Source organism: Salmo salar, chromosome ssa12, assembly GCF_905237065.1.
Source record: "Salmo salar chromosome ssa12, Ssal_v3.1, whole genome shotgun sequence".
Lineage (NCBI taxonomy): Eukaryota > Metazoa > Chordata > Actinopteri > Salmoniformes > Salmonidae > Salmo > Salmo salar.
Window position 1 is genome coordinate 45,107,397 of NC_059453.1, and position 26,212 is coordinate 45,133,608.

Below are 26,212 nucleotides of genomic sequence, written 5' to 3' on the forward strand. Positions count from 1 at the left end.
GTCATTGTTGGTAATCAAGCCTACCACTGTAGTGCCGTCTGCAAACTTGATGATTGAGTTGGAGGCGTGCGTGGTCATGGGTGAACAGGGAGTACAGGAGTGGGCTGAGAATGCACCCTTGTGGGGCCCCAGTGTTGAGGATCAGCAGGGTGGAGATGTTGTTTCCTACCCTCACCACCTGGGGGCGGCCCGTCAGAAAGTCCAGGACCCAGTAGCACAGGGCGGGGTCGAGAACCAGGGTCTCGAGCTTAATGACGAGTTTGGAGGGTACTATGGTGTTAAATGCTGAGCTGTAGTCGATGAACAGCATTCATACAAGGTATTCCTCTTGTCCAGATGGGTTAGGGCCATGTGATTGCGATTGCGTCGTCTGTTGGGCGGTAAGCAAATTGGAGTGGGTCTAAGGTGTCAGGTAGGGTGGAGGTGATATGATCCTTGACTAGTCTCTCAAAGCACTTCATGATGACGAAAGTGAGTGCTACGGGGCGAAAGTCATTTAGCTCAGTTACTTTAGCTTTCTTGGGAACAGAACAATGGTGGCCCTCTTGAAGCATGTGGGAACAGCAGACTGGGATAGGGATTGATTGAATATGTCTGTAAACACACCAGCCAGCTGGTCGGCGCATGCTCTGAGAACGCGGCTAGGGATGCCGTCTGGGCCGGCAGCCTTGCGAGGGTTAACACGTTTAAATGTTTTACTCACGTTGGCTGCAGTGAAGGAGAGTCTGCAGGTTTTAGTAGCGGGCCGTGTCGGTGGCACTGTATTCTCCTCAAAGCGAGCGAAGAAGTTGTTTAGTTTGTCTGGGAGCAAGACCTGGGGGTCCGCGACGGGGTTGGGTTTCTGTTTGTAGTCCGTGATTGACTGTAGACCCTGCCACATTCCTCTCGTGTCTGAGCCGTTGAATTGCGACTCTACTTTGTCTCTATACTGGCGCTTAGCTTGTTTGATTGCCTTGTGGAGGGAATAGCTATAAAAGCAATGGTTCGCACTTTCAGTTTTGCACGAATGCTGCCATCAATCCACGGTTTCTGGTTGGGGAAGGTTTTAATAGTCGTTGTTGGTACAACATCACCGATGCACTTGCTAATAAACTTGCTCAGCGAATCAGCGTATACATCAATGTTGTTGTTCGATGCTATCCAGAACATATCCCAGTCCACGTGATCGAAGCAATCTTGAAGCGTGGAATCAGATTGGTCGGACCAGCGTTGAACAGACCTGAGCACGGGCATTTCCTGTTTTAGTGTCTGTCTATAGGCTGGGAGCAACAAAATGGAGTCGTGGTCAGATTTGCCGAAAGAAGGGCGAGGGATGGCTTTGTATGCATCGCGGAAGTTAGAGTAACAATGATCCAGAATTTTCCCAGCCTGGGTCGCGCATTCGATATGCTGATGAAATTTAGGGAGCCTTGTTTTCAGATTAGCCTTGTTAAAATCCCCAGCTACAATAAATGCAGCCTTAGGACATCTGGTTTCCAGTTTTCAGATTAGCCTTGTTAAAATCCCCAGCTACAATAAATGCAGCCTAAGGACATCTGGTTTCCAGTTTACATAGAGTCCAATGAAGATCTTTCAGGGCCGTCGAGGTGTCTGCTTCGGGTGGGGGGGGGATTATAATCGAAAAAAATTCTCTTGGTACATAATGCGGTCGGCATTTGATTGTAAGGAATTCTAGGTCAGGTGAACAAAAGGACTTGAGTTCCTGTATGTTGTTATGATCACACCATGACTCGTTAATCATAAGTCATACACCCCCACCCTTCTTCTTACCAGAGAGATGTTTGTTTCTGTCGGCGCGATGCATGAAGAAACCAGGTGGCTGTACCAACTCTGATAACATATCCCGAGTGAGCCATGTTTCCGTGAAACAGAGAATGTTACAATCTCTGTCTCTCTGGAAGGCAACCCTTGCTCGGATTTAATCTACCATGTTGTCAAGAGACTGGACGTTGGCTAGTAGTATACTCGGGAGCGGTGGGCGATGTGCCCGTCTACGGAGCCTGACCAGAAGACCGCTCCGTCTGCCCCTTCTGCGGCTCCATTGTTTTGGGTCGCCTGCTGGGATCTGATCCATTGTCCTGGGTGGTGGACCAAACAGAGGATCCGCTTCGGGAAAGTCGCATTCCTGGTCGTAATGTTGGTAAGTTGACGTTGCTCTTACATCCAATAGTTCCTCCCAACTGTATGTAATGACACTTAAGATTTCCTGGGGTAACATGGTAAGAAATAATACATAGTTTCCTAAGAACTCGAAGCGAGGCAGCCATCTCTGTCGGCGCCGGGAAGATGGGTGACACCTGGAGGGGGGTGGAGACAACCACAGAGACAGGTGAAACAGATAAGAGTGTGACGCTAACAGATGGTGACTGCAGCTAGGAGTGAAAGAGCAGCAAGGTTTCCCAGGTCTCGCCTTCCTTTCTTCTTTCTTCCAAACCAAGTAATTACCTGGATATCGTAGCACTTCAAATCAAGTGAAATTGTATTTGTCACATGCACCGACTATAACAGATGTAGACCTTACAGTGAAATGCTTACTTACAAGCCCTTAACCAACAATGCAGTTTTAAGAAAAATACCTAAAAAATATATATAACAAACAGTTAAAGAGCAGTAGTAAAATAGCAATAGTGAGGCCATATACAGAGGGTACCGGTAGAAGTCTATGACTAGGGTGGCTATGAGAGAACAGTCAATGACTAGGGTGGCTGGAGTCTTTGACAATTTTTAGGGCCTTCCTCTGACACCGCCTGGTATAGAGATCCTGGATGGCAGGAAGCTTGGTCCCCTTCTTGATTCCTTCTGTTTCTCCTGCGTCTTGTCGATGTTCAGTCTCACCTTGATTGATAACAGGAATAAATGCAATTATATTTCATATTACAAATACATTTCGTACATATCTCTTGGAGGGCAAGAAAATAAATTAACAGCGGACAATCACTTTCACCTGGTCAAAAACCTCCAAATCCTTCTCAGTCCGTGCCTGAAGGTGGTCCTCGAAGGAGTTCTGATCTGGTTCAACAACTTCCACCACATAAGGTGGGGTTTCACTGATCTGATTGTACATTATACAAAAATAGCAATACACAAACAACAACACTAAGTCAATCACAAATTTGAAAGATTACAGTATATGCAATAATTGTATATACAATTACATTGTTTACCTCTGTCAACAGCTGCAGCTCCCGTTTGTACTCGGTGGAGGCCTGTATGCTGCTGTTGTGTGCAAAGAGAATTACCACCAGGTTGTTCTCCCATCCTTCCTGGTACTGATCAAGGGACTTGCCCATGGCAGACTTGAGGGTGTGGTTGGTCCATTCACCAAACCTGGTTGAGGGGGTAGGAAAGCGATATCTATTGACAACGTAAGATATTGAAATATTTCTGATTATGTACCATTTAAAAACGAAAACAAATTGTAAAAAATCTAAAATAAAAAAACATTGGTCACACTAGCTGTTGCCATTCCTGGATTTTGTTTAGGATCCGATGAGGTACATCCTAACATTTAAATTGTTAGAGAGAAGATTACTTTATTCTTACCTGTATCTGTTATTTCACTTGCCCAGCTGTTCATCTCCTTGACAATGCCCCGTCAGAAAAAGCCTAGGATAATTTTGGCAATCATGCGCTTCAGTCTGAAATGGCCAGCATGCATCTCGGTCCGCATGGCCTCCTTCTCCTTCTTTGTAAAAATCACCCTGCTGTTTGGCTGGCCATTCTTCCCCCGTATGATATGATTGCCTAACAAGTTGGAAGAAAAGAGTTGTTGAAATGCTCAAGACTAAGTACATTTGCACTGCTGTCTGCTTTCTTTCTCTCTCTCTGTTTCTCTCTCTCCCTGTCTTCCACTCTCTCCCTCTCACTTTCATCCTTCGTTCTCACTTTCTTACTTCCCCCCTCTCTCTTTGTCTGTCTAGCGAAGAGACCTAGTTAAGGGCATTTGGAATTACCATAATCACTTATAGCTAGATACCTCAATATGACAGACATATAACATAATGTATAGCTAGCAACATGTAGATGACCAACTAGCTAGACGGAAAAGGGTTGTGGAAAAATTGTTGTAAATAGCTAAATCCGTCCAGTTAACTTCTACCCTTAATTGTGAATTTCTCTGAATGTTGCGCCTCTTGTCGAGATCAGTTGTCACGGCTGTCGTAGGAAGAAGAGGACCAAAGAGCAGCGTGTGTGTCGTTCCACATTTTATTAACTCTGTGAAACTATGCAATACATAAATAAACTGACTAAACAAAACAACAAACCGTGACGCAGAGGTAAAACAAACACTACTCAAAAATAATCACCCACAAAACCCAGGAAGAAAAACCCCTACTTAAGTATGATCTCCAATTAGAGACAACAAGGACCAGCTGCCTCTAATTGGAGATCATCCCAAACAAACCAACATAGAAATACAAAACTAGAACCTACGAACATAGAAATAGAACACAGAGAATAAACTCCCCTGTCACGCTCTGGCCTACTCTACCATAGAAAATAACAGCTTACCATGGTCAGGACGTGACATCAGTGGTGTCTTCATAGTACTTCGCCTAGTTGGAAAGATAAAATCTCCTCAAGGGATGCAATTAACCTCCCTGGGCAAGGATGTTTGCGTCCCACCTAGTCAACAGCCAGTGGAATCGCATGGCGCGAAATACAAATACCTAAAAAATGCTATAACTTCAATTTCTCAAACATATGACTATTTTACACCATTTTAAAGACAAGACTCTCGTTAATCTAACCACATTGTCCGATTTCAAAAAGGCTTTACAGCGAAAGCAAAACATTAGATTATGTCAGGAGAGTACCCAGCCAAAAATAATCACACAGCCATTTTCAAAGCAGGCATATATGTCACAAAAACCAAAACCACAGCTAAATGCAGCACTAACCTTTGATGATCTTCATCAGATGACGCTCCTAGGACATTATGTTATACAATACATGCATGTTTTCTTCAATCAAGTTCATATTTATATCAAAAACCAGCTTTTTACATTAGCATGTGATGTTCAGAACTAGCATACCCACCGCAAACTTCCGGTGAATTTACTAAATTACTCACGATTAACGTTCACAAAATACATAACAATTATTTTAAGAATTATAGATACAGAACTCCTTTATGCAGATTTTAAAATAGCTTTTTGGCGAAAGCACATTTTGCAATATTCTGAGTACATAGCCCGGCCATCACGGCTAGCTAATTTGACACCCACCAAGTTTGGCCCTCACCAAACTCAGATTTACTATAAGAAAAATTGGATTACCTTTGCTGTTCTTCGTCAGAATGCACTCCCAGGACTTCTACTTCAACAACAAATGTTGTTTTGGTTCCAAATAATCCATAGTTATATTCAAATACCTCTGTTTTGTTCGTGCGTTCAGGTCAGTATCCGAAGGGTGACGCGCGAGCGCATTTCGTGACAAACAAATTCTAAATATTCCATTACCGTACTTCGAAGCATGTCAAACGCTGTTTAAAATCAAATCAATTTTTCTCGTAAAATAGCGATAATATTCCAACCGGCCGACGTTGTATTCATTCAAAGGCTGAAAGAAAAAAATGGATAATTCTCATGAACGCGCATCTCCAGTGTCACTGTTCTCAGCCTGACCACTCACACAATCTCCTGCTGTTTTTCGCCCAGAGACAGGAGAGATGTCATTCCACTTTCTGGCGCCTTCTGAGAGTCAATGGAAGCCTTAGAAAATGTCACATTACAGCAGAGATGCTGTATTTTCGATAGAGATGCAACAGAAGGACAACAAATTGTCAGACAGGGCACTTCCTGTATGGAATCTTCTCAGGTTTTGGCCTGCCATATGAGTTCTGCTATACTCACAGACACCATTCAAACAGTTTTAGAAACTTTAGAGTGTTTTCTATCCAAATCTATAAATCTATGCATATTCTCGTTTCTGGGAAAGAGTCGTAACCAGTTTAAATCGGGTACGTTTTTTTATCCGGCCGTGAAAATACTGCCCCCTAGCCCTAACAGGTTAAAGTGCAAGCTACGTACAAACAGAAAGCTACAATAACAGTTACAGTAGCATGCTAGCTAGCTAACTTTAGCTAAATAAAACTGGCTGGCTAGCTTGCTTGCTAGCTACTTACTGTAATGTTAGCTCGCTAGCTGACTAGGCAGGCTGAGGTAAATAAGTATAGTAGCTAATGTTAGCAACGTCAATCTAAAAATAGCTTAAATAATTTTTTCCTGTTCAACAATATGTTCTTATATAAAGACAAATATATGTTAAAGACAGAGTGTTCTCTTTTTGGTCCTCTGAAGCAGTAGGTAGTCACTATCGAAAACACCGTCCTTGGATAGCAATTCTGAGGTAATAATTTTGCGCAGACTGAGCGAGGGCTTATGAGGTGAAATAGAACTAGAACTGCCCGCGTCCTCCGTCCTTTGCGACTGCTACCAGGTAAAATAGAGCCAACCAATCAGCATAGCATCGGATACTTTGGTTCATTACGTAACCCGGTCAGAATTTTGCAAGTTCTAGCAACAGCCGTAGCAACGGAAGTTAGAACTTATCGAATCCCATTGTGTCGCAGGGGGGGGACACTATTTGTCATGACAGGCCCTAGCGGCAGTGGGCCATAGAGAGCAGGTTGTACTGTATGTCTTCTTCATAGTGAAATTGAGATAGTTTGCCTCTCGATTATCAATAAACTGTGAAAATAATGTTTGTGCCAACTTCCCTGCTAAATAAGTGTGAAATACAAGGGCCAGAGGTAAATTCAAGGTTAAAGTCAAAAAACGTAGGACAAATTCTACTGCCTTATCTTTAAAAACTGATTATGTAAAAAATGGTTCAAAAAGTAAGGACTATTTATATTAAACAACACGAGTCTTCCTAGTATCCATGAGGTGGTGGTGATGATGTTGTGCTACATTAGAAGACCAATTTCATTTCTGCTCCCAGATTACAGGTACATGTAGCATTACATAACCTTATTCCTCATTGTCTACAAATAATGAGTTTCTCTACTAATGAGAAAATATGCAAATGTCACTTTGTTGTGTGCGACTGCAATTATGGCGAAGTAAAGGATATGGAGCCTTTATAGTGTATTATCATTGTTACCATAGTTAAGCATGAAAGCTTAACTAGCGATAGCGCTAGCTAACAAATACGCTAATGTTAGCTAGCTAAACATTTAGCTATGGACTGGCAGTATGGAATTTTGGAGAGTCAATTAAATTGTTTCTTCATCATCTTGCTAGTATCAACAAGGGTTTTCTACAAAATAACAACATTAGTGCATTTAGCTTGGAATCTAGACCATAAACAACAACATGCATTGCCAAATAATGCTACTGCCACCTTTTGGTTTGTAGTATTTTAACAAGACTGACGACTTCCAAGGCCTTTGCTGTGTGAACACAAAAGCGATTGATTGCCAACACTGTTCAGAGGTGCTAAGTACTGTCGGCAAGCAAACGTTTGACAATCCTACCGGGTGTCTGAGCTTTTACTGTTACAGTAATCAGAATACTCCAGTACAGTAGTCATGGGACCTACAATATACAGTGCAGTTTTATGTAATAAGTACAGTGATTAATTTTTGATGTGGTAATACTTTAAAATCCGTAAAATAAATAGACAGCAGTAACTACCACATAATCATGAGTACCATTTAACCAAGACAATAATATCTGACCATACTTCCGATCTCTAATCGGAAGTGATGGGAAAATGTTTGAAGTCTGAACTACAACCACAAGTCTGAACCACAGTGCTCTGTTTGTAGCTACTCTGAGGACACACACGCAATAATTATTGGGGGACAATGAGGGGTTTTAAAATTAGGGGGTTACATTTCCCCTTCCCACCCATTATTGTTAAGCATATGTAACACTGTTAAAATGTACCTCTTCGATAGCTTTTGATACTTTTGATTTTGACCCCCCCTTGTTCAGGGACACATTATTTAATTTATGTTAGTCACATGTCTGTGGAACTTGTTCAGTTTATGTCTCAGTTGTTGAATCTTGTTATGTACATACAAATATTTACACATGTTAAGATTTCCTGAAAATAAAGGCAGTTGACAGTGAGAGGACGTTTCTTTGTTTGCTGAGTGTATAATGTATAAATGCCTCATGAGTTTACTTCAACTGTCTTACCAATCAGAACCTAAAATATAAGCTTGTTTTACTCCAATGTTTGAAACAATATAATTGTAAAACAAACTCTATATAGCCCCAAAACATGATTACAACTATAATGTTGATCTCATGGATCGTCAGTCTTTGCATCCCTAGCTCTGAAAAATTCATTTGAGAGCGGTTACATTTCTCCAGCCCATCCCTCAGCTGTTTACCAAAAAAAGGGGTGAGATGACGCTTTGTTGTTATTTGAACAGCAGATTGCCGCTGTAATGTATTATACTGTATTGGAAGTGTCAAATAAAAGAAAATCCCCCAAGCTAAGCCTCCAAATAAGGTATTGCAATAACTAATTCATATTATTTGTATAAAAGTGACCTTGTTGAGCAAAAAAGGAGTGGATGCTGGAAAGAGGGTGAGAGGCAGCCAGAGAAAAGCTGAAAGTACACAGTCTGCCTCACACAGTACTAGGACAATGCAAGGCTGCATAAATCCCAATGTACTCCTGCCATGAACATTTGACAAGAGGCATGTTCACCTCTGACTGCTACTTTTTACACACACACACTCACACAATCTCACATTTGTCAGCGTTGACACTGAGTTTAATCTCCTTTGATTTTACAGCAGAGAGAACACAAAGGTCCTGTTGTGGAGCTTCCCAGGCAGAATTACTATTCAAGTGAGGGAGAAAACACGTTTTTTTTACAGACAATCGATGCACTGTCACCACCAATTCCAACAGCCGCAGATTTTGTTTACATTTCTCTGCGTCGGTCTCCCATATCATAATGAAATGATGGCGTAGTCATCTATCAGACAACAGCCAGAGACGCTGCCACGGCAGCAAAAGCTTTTTACTCCAGTCAAATCTATGCAAGAAGAGGGAGTTCAGTTCAGATGTTTGATTTATGGGCAGATAGGCCAACTCACTGTACACTTAAGTTCAATGTCATCCACCAGTAAATTTCCCTCAGGGTGTAACTGCATTGTTAATGACACAGTTCACCACTCTTCCTCACAATAGGGCTTTGCAAAATAGAGGGGGAAAAATGAGTTCCATTATTTTTTATCCAGCCACACAAGACTGACTGTACTTAGGGAAAGCCACAATGCTTCTATGATAAGAGGAATATTGAAAGAGAACTTTGGTGGAATTCAATATTTTCCCAGGGGTTCGGAGACTTTAAGATGTCTCAAAGATATTCAAAGGTGTTTTGTTGTTAGTCTTACTGACACATTTCTATATTGCATTATGTAAAATATACACTACATGGCCAAAAGTATGTGGACTCCTGCTTTTCGAACATCTCGTTCCAATTCATCTCAAAGGTGTTCGATGGGGTTGAGGTCAGGGTTCTATGCAGGCCAGTCAAGTTCTTCCACACAATCTCAACAAACCGTCTATGTTTGAACCTTGCTTTGTGCATGGCGGCATTGTCATGCTGAAACAGGAAATCGCCTTCCCCAAACTATTACCACAAAAAGTTGGAAGCACAGAATCGTCTAGAATATAATTGTATGCTGTAGCATTAAGATCTCCCTTCACTGGAACTAAGGGGCCTCGGCCAAACCATAAAAAACAGTCCCAGACCATTATTCTTCCTCCACCAAACTTTACAGTTTGCACTATGCATTCGGGCAGGTAGTATTTTCCTGGCATCTTCCAAACCCAGATTTGTCCGTCGGACTGATTCATCACTCCATAGAACGCGTTTCCACTGCTCCAGAGTCCAATGGCAGCGGGCTTTATACCACTCCAGCCAACACTTGGCATTGCGCATGGTGATCTTAGGCTTGTGTGCGGCTGCTCGGCCATGGAAACCCATTTCATGAAGCTCCCGATGAACAGTTCTTGGCGGTCCTGTTCAGTGAGCTTTTGTGGCCTACCACTTCGTGGCTGAGACTTTGTTGCTCCTAGACGTTTCCACTTCACAATAACAGCACTTACAGTTGAATGAGGCAGCTATAGCAGGGCACGTTGAAAGTCATGGAGCTTTTCAGTACGGGCCATTCTACTGCCAATGTTTGTCTATGGACATGGTATGGGTGTGGCTTAAATAGCCAAATCCACTCATTTGAAGTGGTGTCCATATACTTTTGGCCATTTAGTATATATTCTTTAGGACTATATCTGTCATTGGTTGAACAGATTTTTGTGGGGTTGAGAGTTCATTCAGTATTCATCAACTAATTAATTGATTTTGCCTTATCAAAATGAGGCCCTCCTCAGCAGCCAATAAGATATTAATCATTGGTACTAGAGTGTACCCCATGAAGTTCCTGTGGTGCCACGGGCCAATGAGGGGGTAAAGTAGAACACCATAAGGTCAGATGAGGAACTGCACCAACGGCCACAACTTCTAACACCAACTGAGGACCTTGATTCATGCGACGCGCTATCTCTTCCCCCAGTGCACAATGGAGGGGGCAGCACGTTCCCCTTTCCTCTCAGAAGCTTGGTGTGCCGTTAAGCCCTGACGCGTGGCGAGAGAGCCAGGGGTATCCTGGGTAGTTGAAAGGAGCTTTGCAGTCGCTGGTCCCTTCAAAGGCACGTCGGGAGCCATGCAGAACGCGAGGACAGTGGATCAAAGGACCTGACTACCTTCTCTTTAATTAAGGGGTGGGACCCTGTTAAGGTTCACAAACCATTGTCTGTCAGACTCAAATTAGCTCAGCGAGTGAGGAACTGGGGAGAGATAGGGAGAGAGAGAGGGCTGCCTTGGGAATGGCCGCCCGATTAGCCATTCTCCTCACCCCCTCCAGCTGATAGGAGACAAAGACAAACTAATTAAATGAATTGAGATATTGCCCTGAATCCAGGCTAGCTGGGAAAACATGTAACCAATTTGACCTTCAAACCAGCAATGATGCCAAAGACCAGTTGACTCTTAAAAATAGATAAACTGAAATCTCCATTCTTATGGGTTGGCCTAATGGATACCATACATATTGTCTAGATAAACAAACTCCAGCTAAATATGACGCATGTTATGGTTTTAGAAAGAGAAATTGGCATGCTCAGCTCAAATGTTTGCAGTAACAAAGGGTCTGGGTGCCGGGTTCAAATGGCATATACTTGAAGAAAAGAAAAAACAGCACTTACTGGAGTATTCTTTAAGTTTTCATATTTTTGGAAGCAGATGTAAGAACAAATGTTCGCGTTTCGGCGGCAACCTTCTTCAGAGTTTGGAAAAAATAAACAATCACTCATATTTATAGATGATATCACATTGCAGTACTGCTTCTTTATTTTTTCCCAATCATTACTTACATTAATTATTTACATAAATGTTCTACTATTTTCCACAAGAGCTTCAAAATAATAATAAACAAAGAAATGTGCACCTGTTGCTCACAGGAAGTAACCCAATGTAAGTTCTTCATTCAGGTCTCTAGGGCTCTCTGTTTGTAAGGCATGGGTATAATATTCCTCTCTTTGTAACAAATGTTGTTTTACAATAAATTCTACCCTGACATACATTTTCTTTCCTGTATGAGGGTCACACCATTATGACATGGAAAATTGTCTGAGGGGAGGGTAGATAGGAAATGCTGAGGGGGTGCATATTAGTCTGCTCTTACCAGTCTGTCCCTTAGGTTTCTAGCACATTTAAAAGTGAATCAAGGGATATTCTGAAAAGCCCGCCCCACAGAAGGGTCTGTAGACAGAACATGCCAATTCTTTTTAATGGAAGATTTACCAGGAATTAGTAGACACAAATACAGTAGGTTGATCATTAGGAGGGACAGGTGTAGAGGTCAATAAACATTCCCGTGTAACATTACATACTTTAGAAACACAATTATACAACACCTTCTCATCATAACCCTTTGAGGCAAACTGATCACACAAGGTGGTGGCTTGTTTTTCAAATTCATTGTCAGTATCACATATACTTCTGACCATCAGCAACTGTCTGTAAGTTAGACTGCATGTAAAAGAGTAAACAGATGGTAATTTGTATAATGCAGGATTTTTTGTATTTTTTTGGGTGATACGCAGTGCATTGTCTTTGCGAACCAGTACATCCAAAAAACGACGTTTCTTCACTGGATTCAAGATTCAACAGTCTGAACTCTTCCAATTGCTCATATGTTCCACTCCAAATAAAAAAAACATTATCAATGTAACAGAACCAACATTTAAAAAGTGGGCAAAACTCATTACCGTTATAAACAAAATCTTCAAACTTCCCCATAAATAAATGCACGTAATTCAGTATGAACATGGACCCCATTGTAGTGCCCTCTGACTGAATATAGAAATTATTCTCAAACTTGAAGTCGTTTTTGGTGAACACCACTTGAGCCAGTTCACATAAAAGTCAATTGGGGGCACATGTTCATCTCGTTGTCCCAGAAATTACAAAAATCCTCTAACCCCTCACCATGGGGTGTTAGTATATAAACTGGTCACATTCATTGTGCAAGAATTTATCATCCCTATGCACAAAGCATTTGGCCTTTGGGTCTTACTAATGCACCTAAACAAAACAATAACACTAACTGCCACGCTCATAATAGTTTAATCCTCTATTATACTGTATATCTTAAAATAGAGTAGACATTATATATTTATGTCCAAGGGAATCCTACGTTTCAGTGCTCAGGTAGACTTGTCACTTTGTCCGTTGTTGAACACGAACCATTGGAGTTGTCGTCATTGCAGAGGGAGACAGGCAGTACAGTGGCGAACATTTGTCGCCTTGGATTTACTTTTTGCCGCATGAGGTGTCAATATGCTGCATCTGACAGGCTTGGCACTTCCTGCAGTTTCACAAGTTAAGAAAGATATACGGTACCAGTCAAAAGTTTGGACACAGCTACTCATTTCAGGGTTTTTCTTTATTTTTACTATATGCCAAGAGTGTGCAAAGCTGTCATCAAGGCAAAGGGTGGCTACTTTGAAGAATCTCAAATATAAAATATATTTTGATTTGTTTAACACTTTTTTTTTGGTTACTACATGATTCCATATGTATTATTTTATAGTTTTGATGTCTTCACTATTATTCTACAATGTAGGGAAAAAAAACCCTGAAATGAGTAGCTGTGTTGGAGAGGACGGAGCAGAGGGCAGACACAATGCAGCGCCCAATGAGCATTTTTTGGTCAAGGGAGCAACACCGGAAAGTGGCACCTGAGACATTGATGCCGGCTAACTCCCCACCAGATTCCCCCCCTTCTGTCAGCACTGGGCTTTGAATAGGCAACCCTATTCGAAATCCACAAATATTTGATAGTGATTTTCATTGGATTGGAGATGGGGCCCACTGTGGAACATTTGTACAACATCCACACTCTCTCACCCACGCACGCTTGCGTAACTCGACTAACTCTGCAATAATTTCCCAAATTCTCCTCAGGAATACTGTGAATAGACAAGGGGGAGGGAAGCGAATGTAGTTAGCGAGAGGGTGTTTGATGGTGCTCCCCTGTTGAGTCGGTTAATGCCAGGTGGTGCGCGTTGAGGAGCCAACCCACTGGGCAAAAACTGGTTGAATCAACATTGTTTCCAAGTCATTTCAACAAAAAATTCCATTTGATGATGTTGAATCAACTTGGAAAACTGATTAGATTTGAAAAAAGTCATCAACGTACCTAAATCCAATGACATGGTGACATTTTTGGCTGATTACACATTGAATTCACTTTAGTTAAATAACTCAACCAAATGTAACACATTTCCCCTGTGACCAGTGGGAACTGTGTCAGTGGGAACTGTGTCACAGGGCACCTTCATAAGCATGACATTGCTGATTTACAAAGCCTTGCACAGCTTAGGACAACAAGCATGAATAATGTCTCATTTAGTGTTGACGTCTTAACAAACCAAGTGCCTTTTTTTGATAAGATACTATTCAGAGCCCCAGCCAGCCCGAGAGCAAAATAATGACAGTCTTTGTTTCATAAAGTTTTGTTAGGGGGACAAAATGAAAATTATTCCCAAAAGAACGCAAGTGAATTTACAAGTAGGTTTACTTTTACTGTACTCGTTCACAATTATGTGTGTCACCGGAAAAATATATTGAACTGAAATAATCTGACATCATTGGCTGTCCTTTCAGTTCCTTTGGATCACAATTTGTTGCTTGTTTTCCACCAGAAATCAACCATCAAAGACTAAGACAGGATATCCATTGGGAACCTGAGAACACATTAATGGTGCTAATGAAAGGGATTCGTCATGATTAAGATTAGATTTTGTTTTATCTGCCACATCAAGTATCCTTTAGTGCCAGTTTCCTTTCGTCCCTTTGGCACCATTTTGTGGCTGATCAACCGTGTTCATTTAAAATGCATGCATATCAGTTAACCATTATAATTCCAAATACCATGGGCCAGCCGCCCTTTGGTATGAACATATGTCAGTGGGGAGAAATAAAATATATTGGTTTGCGCTGTGATTATGCCCCATAGTAGAAGGATGGGTAGTAGGATGGGTAGTAGTTAACTATTGAGTGATTTGATTGTATCTGTACAAGCACTTCAGAAGTAAACTAGAAGCTGTATTATTTCTCATGAATCTGAAATCCTATCAACATACATGTTTTAGCATTGCCAAACAGTGAGTGTACAAAACATTAGGAACACCTTCTCTTGCCATGACATAGACTGACTAGGTGAAGCTATGATCCCTTATAGACGTCACTTGTTAAATCCACTTAAAACAATGTAGATGAAGGGTAGGAGACAGGTTAAACAAGGTTTTTAAGCCTCGATACAATTGAGACATGGATTGTGTATGTGTGCCATTCAGAGGGTGAATGGGCAAGACAAAAGATTTAACTGCCTTTGAACAGGGTATGGTAGTATGTGCCAGGCGCATCAGTGTCAAGAACTGCAACGCTGCTGGGTTTTTCACACTCAATAGTTTCCTGTGTGTATCAAGAATGGTCCACCACCCAAAGGACATACAGCCAACTTGACAACTGTGGAAAGCATTGGAGTCAACATGGGCCAGCATCCCAGTGGAATACTTTTGTAAAGTCCATGCCCTGACGAATTGAGGGCAAAAGGGCTACTCAAATATGTGAAGGTTCACGCATACAGTGCTTTCAGAAAGTATTCACACCCATTGATTTTTTCTACATTTTGTTGTGTTACAGCCTTTCAAAATTTAAAAGCCACTCGCACATCTGAGCAATCTTTTTTGCAGGTGCATGGTAACAGTTGAACAAGATGAAGGAAAAAGGAAACCGCACACTGTTCTTGATAGTATCACTGATCTTTAATAAGCTTACGTATCGGCCTCACGGCCTTCGTCAGAGCTTTTGTGAGTTTTTTTTAAATTAGCACTTATTTAGACCTAGCCCCACCCACATCCGTTCCACGCATCGAAAGTGGTTGGAGGCGAAGGAAAAACAATATGCATTTCATAAATATTCAAATAAAGTGTGTAAATAAGACATATTAAACACGTTTGTAAAACCACAATGAGAACATAGACCTACCAAGCAAGTCTTCATTAATCATTGGGTACATCGTACGAAAAACATCAGAGTAACCTTAAATAGGGGCATAATTCATGTTCAAATTCATGATTAATGAAAACTTGCTCGGTAGGTCTATGTCCTCATTGTGGTTTTACAAACGTGTTTAATACGTCTTATTTACACACTATTCAAATATTTATGAAATGCATATTGTAATATTTGGTAGCACTTATTTGTTTTTCCTTCGCCTCCAACCCCTTTCGATGCGTGGAACGGATGTGGGTGGGGCTAGGTCTACATAAGGGCGCAATTTTTTTTTTTACTCACGAAAGTGATGCTATCAAGAGCAGTGTGCGGTTTCCTTTTTCCTTCATCGTTATGTTACAGCCTAAAATAGATACAATTTAGTTTTTTTTGTCACTGACCTACACACAATACCCCATAATGTCAAAGTGGAATTATGTTTGTTTTTTATGTTTACCAATTAATAAAAAATGAAAAGCTTAAATGTCTTAAGTGATAAGTATTCTAACACTTTGTTATGGCAGGCCTAAATAAGTTTAGGAGATAAAATGTGCTCAACAAGTCACATAATAGCTTGCATGGACTCACTGTGAGTGCAATAATAGTATTTAACATTATCTTTTAATGACTACCTTATATCTGTACCCCACACATAGAATTATCTGTAAGATCCATCAGTCGAGCAGTAAAATGAAAACTTAATATTAGGAAGGTGTTCATAATTTATGGTGTACTCAGTGTACACTGGAGTTGCTTGCCAAGAAGACGGTGAATGTTCCTGAGTGGTCGAGTTACAATTTTGACTTAAAGCTACTTGAAAATCTATGGCAAGACCTGAAAATGATTGTCTAGCAATGATCAACAAGCAAATTGACAGATCTTGAAGAATTTTGAAAAGAATAATGGGCAAATGTTGCATAATCCAGGTGTGGAAACATCTTACACAGTTAGCCAAGTTAACGTTAGCTAGCTAGCTTGGTCAGAACGACGGTTCGACCAGCACCGGTGCCCAACATGACTAATGTTATGTGAGGCCACCACAAAGCTTGGTTAATTCTCTCAGTAAGTAAACATTTGTGAGGAGTTTATTAAATATGCATTAACATGTATTTTCATTATTTTATAAAGGTAAAGAGACGCCAACTTAGCTATGTAGCTAGTTGGCTTACGTAGCGATGCGAATTTGTTGTCGTATCTGAGATAATTTTGCTAGCTTGATGTGTAATGGTTACATAGCTAGCTAAACTAGCAAAGTTAGCTCATTTTGGCCTCTCAAACAAATTAATTGAATGGGCAACTTGTTTCTTATTTTAACACTTCGCTTCCTAGCTAGCTAATGTTACCTACTAGGAAAGAACTGTAGTTGAGTAACATTTGAATATAGAATTAATAGTGATGGGTGACATTAGCTACTTTGCTAGTAATGTTAGCCAGTTAACGTTAGCATCTGGTAGATAAGCTAGCAGTCAAACTAAAGTACCTGTTACAGTAATTGCTAGCTAGCTACCTGCTTACCCCATTTTATCATTATTGGCTAAATTACTACATTAGTGAACTAACTTGTATTTTATTTTAAAAGGTGAAATGGCGGATGAATAAACTACAATCCTGACCTCCTTTGGTGCCATATTGTGAATCGCTGTTTGTGGAAGCACCATTTTAATGTAACTAGTTAATAGTTTACTGGCAAATAGGGAGCTACTTCACATGGTGATATGGCAGAGTGCTGTCCAGCCACATGGTGGTAACCAACCATCTCGAGCACCTCCAAGTCTGCCATCCACAACATTTTAATGTAGTTACCTAGTCTGAGGGGAAAAGATTTGCTTGTAAGTGCTTTTTGTAATCTGTGATCAGTAGTGCCTAACTTTTTAAATAAAATAAAATACCTTAGACCAAACTATAACAATTACTTGACCCTTAACCTAAAATAAAAACAAATATACTGAATAAAAATATAAACGCAACATGTAAAGTGTTAGTCCCATGTTTCAATAAAAGATCCCAGAAATGTTCCATACACACAAGAAGCTTATTTCTCTCAAATTGTGTGCACAAATTTGTATTCATCCCTGTTAGTGAGCATTTCTCATTTTCCGAGATAATCCATCCACCTGACAGGTGTGGCATATCAAGAAGCTGAATAAACAGCCAGCCACCCAGATAGCTGATGAAACAGGAGTATTTATTTCTGTCTGTAATAAAGCCCTTTTGTGGGGGAAAACTCAGTCTGGTTGCGCCCCTGCCCAGTCATGTGAAATCCATAGATAAGGGCCTAATGAATTTATTTCAATTGACTGATTTCCTTATATGAACTGTAACTCAGTAAAATCTTGGAAATTGTTGCATGTTGTGTTTATATTTTTGTTCAGTATAGTTTTATGTTTCACTCTGAATTCTGCCTGTCCAGGTTGGTGGAGGGCTGGTTGATACTGATTAAAAGAAGGCCCAAAGCATTATTTCCTGACTTCTGGCACACTGTCCCTTGCATTCAAGAATCTTCTTGCGAAGATATGTGTCTGTGATCTTGTGGAAAGACAGGGCTTGTAAGTAAAATTCTCTCTTTATGTGAAATATCTTCTTGCAGAACTCTGCCATCCTGGAATATTAACCCTTTCACACGTACCATCACACGGGGTGTGATCGTTCTACAGTGGTCCCTGAAGCGTACGATCACACCCCGTGTGATTAGAACACTAATTTAGAATGCTCATTTAGAACGGCCAGTTTCGAATGACGCAACAATCAACATTTGAGCTGGCCACACTTTTTTCAGAAACTATTTACACAAACAGTCCTTACGTAAACTATACCATGAATTAGCTAATAGCAATTACTATTGAAAGTAATCCGACAATTAGTTTCAGCGCGCAGCTGGCCACACTTTTTTCAGAAACTATTTACACAAACACAGTCCTTACAAAGTTATGTCCAGAATGTGAGCAGTTTATTTTTGGATGCAATGTTCAGATATTCACAGAAGTATCTATAGCATAACACAATCATCCTAACCGGAAAAATGTAGGCTACATTTGTCCTAGCGCTGAGGAAAGATTGACGCAACACAAGCGGTCATATTTTCTAACTCTCGGCTGACATAAACTACACTATGAATTAGCTAATAGCAATTACTATGTACAATTAATAACATCACGGGTTTGCTCACCGTTGATCAAAATAATTGAGTAAAACACTTTCTAGAAATCGAAAGTAATCCGACGATTAGTTTCAGCGCGCAGCCATGCATTTTTTTCCTCACAGAAACCGAAGATAATAACAGACAAGATGAGTTCGGTCTGTTTATAGTATGCACGTTGAAGGGGTGTGTCTACCGTCGTTCACATCCCACCATTCATTTCCAGAAGTCCTCAAAAAATGAGTGAACTCTTACTCACCTCATTTTGTTATAACATCTTTGGTCAGACGATTACGTGAAACCCAGAATGCATTGTATGTCAACAAACATGGCTCCATACACATAGCTGGAATTAGCTTAGCTCATCATAATCAGTATAACCTTCAAATAAGTATTTTACACACATAATATGTGCCCATTACAATCTATGCAAGAATCGGAATGCATGATTTGTCACCTAGAATTGAAAACATGTGAATAAAACAGTAAATAGACAAATAATTACCACACAAAACATTTTCTGATGGTGATTTATTGATACAAGTGACGCATGCCGGCAGTCAATCACGTACCCTCTCACTCTGAGCCCTTCAGTGTTGTTGTTTATGTATGTAGCTAGTGAGCTAAGCTGTAGCATTAGCAATGTCTTTCAAAAGGAGAACACTCACAAATGTGGAAATTCTGGAGATTTTTTTAAATTCTGACAATGAGTCTGAGTATGAAAGTCAGGAATCAGATTCTGACAGTGACAGTGAGGAGCTGCCCCCCAACCTTGTAGCCATTGAGAACCCTGAATCTGAGGTTCCCTTGTCCACTGACGAAGTACCAGGTCCCTTTGAAGATGCTGGTGGTGATGGAGGCAGACCGACAGTGGATGAAGTACAAAAATAGACGACTATTACATATTGGCCTATGTGTTTTCTTGCTGTGTTTTCATCCAGTAAAACTGTTAAGGAGTGTACGTTAGCATACAAAAGCTGTCCTCAATCTTCAGCTGGAAAGATGTCCAGTTCCAGTTATGATATTGGCAAATACTGTTTGTGGTTTCTGAAAGTACAGAATAAAGAGGAATTATTAATTAGAATACAATATAAGGAAATAGCAATAAAACAATATTACAAATAACATAATAAACACTGCTATAAAAATAGTTTATTGCATTGACAAAATCACAGATTTGAGTTATAACAGTAAGAAACTAACTTTTGAGCTCCACAAGGGGGCAAGGCAGGGCAGAACAGAGCTATGCTGAATAGACCAAATAAACAAACCATGGTCATATGTTTTATTTTATTTAACTAGGCAAGTCATTTAACAACAAATTATTATTTACCTATGATGGCCTACACCGGCCAAACTCGGACAACGCTGGGCCAATTGTGCGCTGCCCTATGGGACTCCCAATCACAGCCAGTTGTGATACAGCCTGGATTTGAACCACGGTGTCTGTAGTGATGAGATGTAGCACTGAGATGCAGTGCCATTGACCGCTGCGCCACTAGGGAGTCATAAGGTCAGGGTAGCTTCAAAATACAACACAAGCTAATACTTCTCCGACGCAACTAGCATTGTTTTACAGAGCTAATAGAGGAATGTAGCTAGCTACCTAAGCACGATTGAATATAACATAAAGGTTATAAAATGAGTAACGTTACCTCACGTGTCCGCGGTTATAAAGAATATACACAAATCTATTATGCTCCATACATACAGTACGCTACAATTACAACGTAATAATGCACTTACTTTGATAGAAACGCACACATTTCCAAAGTTATTACTAGTAACGAAAACAATGAGGACAACAGATGGAAAATGTGAACACGTGTGCAGATCCTGTTCTGACGGGAGATTAGCAAATGTCTGCAGACTTGAACTGCACAAACAATTGGAAAGTGCTTGGGGAATTTTGTCCGGGTCAGAAATGTCCCAAAAATTAAATTGTCCGCAAAAGAAAAAATGACTATTTTTATGTGAATGAATGAGGAGGCGGAACACACCTAAATTCAAACTGTTCTTAGAAAATAAAAACTTGTTAGAAAATCATTTGAAATTGAAGTTGAAGCAGCCTATAAATAAAAACAGTCTGCATGCTTTGGTTTGAGGACAGCGCGGATTAAATGCACTGTTACGTATCAATCACATCCTGGAATGGAGAGAACGTTCGAACATCACGTGCATAAAAAAACTCACGCTGGGGCGACCGTTAGAGATATTTGGAACTCACGCGTGAAAGGGTTAACACAGGGGTCTTGACTGCGTCCTCATCCATTTGATAGGTAAAAAATGCATAATTATTCAACTTGTTTTGTTGCATTTGGATGGAAAGCGATCACGTACTACAAAAACACTGAAAGTTGGAGAAAGTTGGAGATTTTTTGGGACACAACAGTCATTTCATGATATTTTGACCCTAAATTGTAATTAGAAATGAATAAGTAATTAAAACATTCCCAATAAGGCTATGCATCAAGGATAATTGTATGTGTGTTCAAATGCATATATTAATCATTCACACAATCTCAACATATAGCTAAATACACATGACCATAGCTAGAATTTCAGCACCATTTACCTCATGCTGATGATCACCTGGACAACTTTTGATACCTTTATTTAACTAGGCAAGTCAGATAAGAACAAATTCTTATTTACAATGACGACCTACCCTGGCCAAACCCTAACCCGAACGACGCTGAGCCAATTGTGCCCCGCCCTATGGGACTCGCAATCACGGCCGGTTGTGATACAGCCTGGAATCAAACCAGGGTCTGTAGTGACACCTCTAGCACTGAGATGCAGTACCTTAGACCGCTGCGCCGGTGAACCTCCGTCCCATTTTCAAATCTCTGGAAGACTGAAACAGGTTTCCCTCAAGAATTTCCCTGTATTTAGTGCCATCCATCATTCCTTCAATTCTGACCAGTTTCCCAGTCCCTGCCGATGAAAAATATCCCCACAGCATGATGCTGCCACCACCATGCTTCACTGGGGATGGTATTCTTGGGGTGATGAGAGGTGTTGGATTTGCGCCAGACATAGCGTTTTCCTTGATGGACAAAAAGCTCAATTTAAGTCTCATCTGACCAGAGTACCACCTTCCTTATATTTGGGGAGTCTCCCACATGCCTTTTGGCGAACACCAAACGTGTTTGCTTATTTTTTTCTTTAGGCAATGGCTTTTTTTCTGGACACTTTAAGTAAAGCCCAGCTCTGTGGAGTGTACGGCTTAAAGTGGTCCTATGGACAGATACTCCAATCTCCGCTGTGGAGCTTTGCAGCTCCTTCAGGGTTATCTTTGGTCTCTTTGTTGCCTCTCTGATTAATGCCCTCCTTGCCTGGTACGTGAGTTTTGGTGGGCGGCCCTCTCTTAGCAGGTTTGTTGTGGTGCCATATTCTTTCCATTTTTTAATAAAGGACTTAATGGTGCTCCGTGGGAAGTTTTTTATAACTCAACCCTGATCTGTACATGTCCACAACCTGTTTGGAGAGCTCCTTGGTCTTCATGGTGCCACTTGCTTGGTAGTGCCCGTTGCTTAGTGGTGTTGCAGACTCTGAGGCCTTTCAGAACAGGTTTATACTGTACTGAGATCATGTGACACAGGTTGACTTTATTTAACTAAGTATGTGACTTCTGAAGGTAATTGGTTTACCAGATCTTATTAAGGGGCTTCATAGCAAAGGGGGTGAATACATAAACACGCGGCACTTTTCAGTTGTTTATTTTTTTGAAACAAATAATTTTTTTCATTTCACTTCACCAATTTGGAATATTTTGTGTATGTCCATTACATGAAATCCAAATTAATATCCATTTAAATTACAGGTTGTAATGCAACAAAATAGGAAAAACACCAAGGGGGATGAATACTTTTGCAATCATTCTCATCGATATCAGTTTTGTAGCTTTAATAGTGAGGTGCTAAAGTTCAAAAAATGCATATGATTTACAGTACATTCAGTAAAGTATTCAGACCCCTTCCCTTTTTCCACTTGTTACGTTAGACTTATTCTAAAATGGATTAAATAAATAATTTTCCTTATCAATCTACACACACTATCCCATAATGACACGGTGAAAACATTTATTTTTATATAAAATAAAAAACAGATACCTTATTTACATAAGTATTCAGACCATTTGCTATGGGACTCGAAATTGAGGTCAGGTGCATCCTGTTTCCATTGATCATCCTTGAGATGCTTCTACAACCTTGATTGGAGTCCACATGTGGTAAATTCAATTGACATGACTTGGAAAGGCACACACCTGTCTATAAAAGGTCCCAAAGTTGACTGATGTCACTGGCTGTCAACTGATGTCACCCCACCCCCCTTTTACACTGCTGCTACTCTCTATTGTTATCTATGCATAGTCACTTTAGTAACTCTACCTACATGTACATATTACCTCAATTATCTTGACTAACCGGTGCCTCCGCACATTGCCTTTGTACCGGCGCCTCCTGTATATAGCCATGCTATTGTTATTTTACTGCTGCTCTTTAATTATTTGTTACTTTTATTTCTTATTTGTATTTTTTTGATAAGGTATTTATTTTAAAAAATGTAATTGCATTGTTGGTTGGGGCTTGTAAGTAAGCGTTTCACTGTAAGGTCTACACCTGTTGTATTCGGTGCATGTGACAAATAAAATGTGATTTGATGAAACCAAGATTGAACTCTTTGGCCTGAATGCCAAGCATCACGTCTGGAGGAAACCTGGCACCATCCCTACGGTGAAGCATGGTGGTGACAGCATCATGCTGTGGGGGTGTTTTTTAGTGATAGGCACTGGGAGACTATTCAGGAACAAGGGAAAGATGAACGGAGCAAAGTACAAAGAGATCCTTGATGAAAACCTGCTCCAGAGCGCTCGGGACCTCAGACTGGGGGTGGAGGTTCACCTTCCAACAGGACAACGACCCTAAGCACACAGCCAAGAAAACGCAGGAGTGGCTTCGGGACAAGTCTCTGAACATCCTTGAATGGCCCAGCCACTGAACATCTCTGGAGAGACCTGAAAACAGATGTGCATCTAACCTGACAGAGCTTGAGAGGATCGGCAGGGAAGAATGGGAGAAACTTCCCAAATACAGGTGTGCCAACTTGTAGCGTCATACCCAAGAAGACTCGAGACAGGAATCGCTACCATAGGTGCTTCAACAAAGTACTGAGTAAAGGGTCTGAATACTTATATAAATGAGATATTTCTGTGTAAAATAGTATAAAAACCTGTTTTTGATTTGTCATTATTGGGTATTGTGTGTAGATTGATGAGAGAAAAAAACAATTTAATCCATTTTAGAATAAGGCTGTATCTTAACAAAATGTGGAAAAAGTCAAAAGGTCTGAATACTTTCAGAATGCACTGTATACCCTTTTATTCAAGCCTTGTCTAGGAACACTTCTATGATCCATTATCCCACAGTGGATTTATAGAGCTCAAACTTAGGATCCTCCGGAGGACTCTTCAGGATGACCAGAAGCACAAGCCAAGTGGCACCCCTGGACCAACCATGGCGATGACAAGTGCAGAGAATGAAGACCCAAGAAAGTGGATGACTGTCATAAAGAGCATGAAGCGATCCACAGAAAACATTGGCTGTATCAAATTGGCCATGGAGAAAACATACACTCCAAATGAGAAATTCTGTATATTATTTTCAATAAATGTGTCATTATGGTGTATTGTGTGTAGATGGTTGAAAAAAATGCATTTGACTCCATTTTGAATTCAGGCTGCAACACAACAAAATGTGGAATAAATCAAGGGGTATGAATACTTTCTGAAGGCACTGTACTTTGTTACTCTGGGCCAGTGGCAAATGTATTTGGGTCAATGACTTTAAAGGATTTTCTTTTAGTTTTTAGTTTTTTTTTGCACTGCCAAGCTATGATTTAGATTTTTTTTAGGACAGTCCTTTTTTTCAAGGTTATGGTTGGTTACAATCTTATTCCCATTAAATGCCAATATGACAATCTTTACAAGTCTTAGTACTCCCACATTGCAATCAAGTAATCCAGTATGGATAAGCATTCATTTGACACTGTCTGATTTGTGACAGTGCATGCCAGCAATTGCTCTGACATACGAAAGTGTGGAACAACCATTTCTATCACTTTTCATGGGGGCAGCCTGATATAGAGTATACAGTACATAACTCTACCTTGTATCCATCACGGCAGTTTATGAGACATATGTCAAATAACTGTCAAGAGTCATGAAGATACGCTGAACAAAAATAAAAATGCAACATGTAAAGTGTTGGCCCAATGTTTCATGAGCTGAAATAAAAGATCCCAGATATAAACACAACATATAAAGTGTTGGTCCAATGTTTCATGAGCTGAAATAAAAGATCACAGAAAGGTTATTTCTCTCAAATATTGTGCACAAATGTGTTTACATCCCTGTAAGTAAGCATTTCTCATTTGCCAAGATAATCCATCCACTTGACAGGTGTGGCATGTCAGGAAGCTTATTAAACGGCATGATCATTACACAGGTGCACCTTGTGCTGGCCACTCTAAAATGTGCAGTTTTGTCACACAACACAATGCCACAGATGCAATTGGCATTCTGACAGCATGAATGTCCACCAGAGCTCCTGCCAGAGAATTAAATGTCCCTGAGCCGCCTCCAACATCGTTTAGAGAATTTGGCGGTAAATCCAACTGGCCTCACAACCGCAAACCATGTGTATGGCGTCATGTGGGCGAGCGGTTTGCTGATGTCAACACTGTGAACATTGCCCCATGGTGGTTGTGGGGTTATGTTATGGGCAGACATAAGCTACGGACAATGAACACAATTACATTTTATTGATGGCAATTTGAATGCACAAAAATACCGTGACGAGATCCTGAGGCCCATTGTGAGGCTCATTTTTTAAAAGTTATCTGTGACGAACAGATGCATATCTGTATTCCCAGTCATGTGAAATCCATAGATCAGGGCCTAATGAATTCATTTAAATTGACTGATTTCGTCATATGAACTGTGACTCAGTACAATCTTAGAAATGGTTGCATGATGCTCAGTATATACAGTATAAACAGAAAGGGACCTTGTACATTTAATAGGAAATATGTGGATAGTGAAAACAAATGAAAGATTCATTTGAAATGTTCCATCTCAGAAAGTAACCTTGACCATTGAATGTACCTCTGATCATCTATTCAACCACGTCCGTCACCAAGTTTCACCTGGCAACATTCTAATGCAAACCCAAGCAATAGGAAAGTAATGTGATTTCTAGATTACATAAAGTGCCACTCGAGCAACACTAAAGAGATAGCATTGAACCATTAATTTCCCCCCAAGGTCTCTATCTACATATAAATACGTTATGCTGCTTATTTTACATGAATAATTCATTTCTTCTGATGTTCATTTGAGTCGCCTGACATATGGAGTATGATTTTCATTTTCCCTTCGTGTCGATTTGCAGCCTCGCCATCAGGATAAGGATGGTATT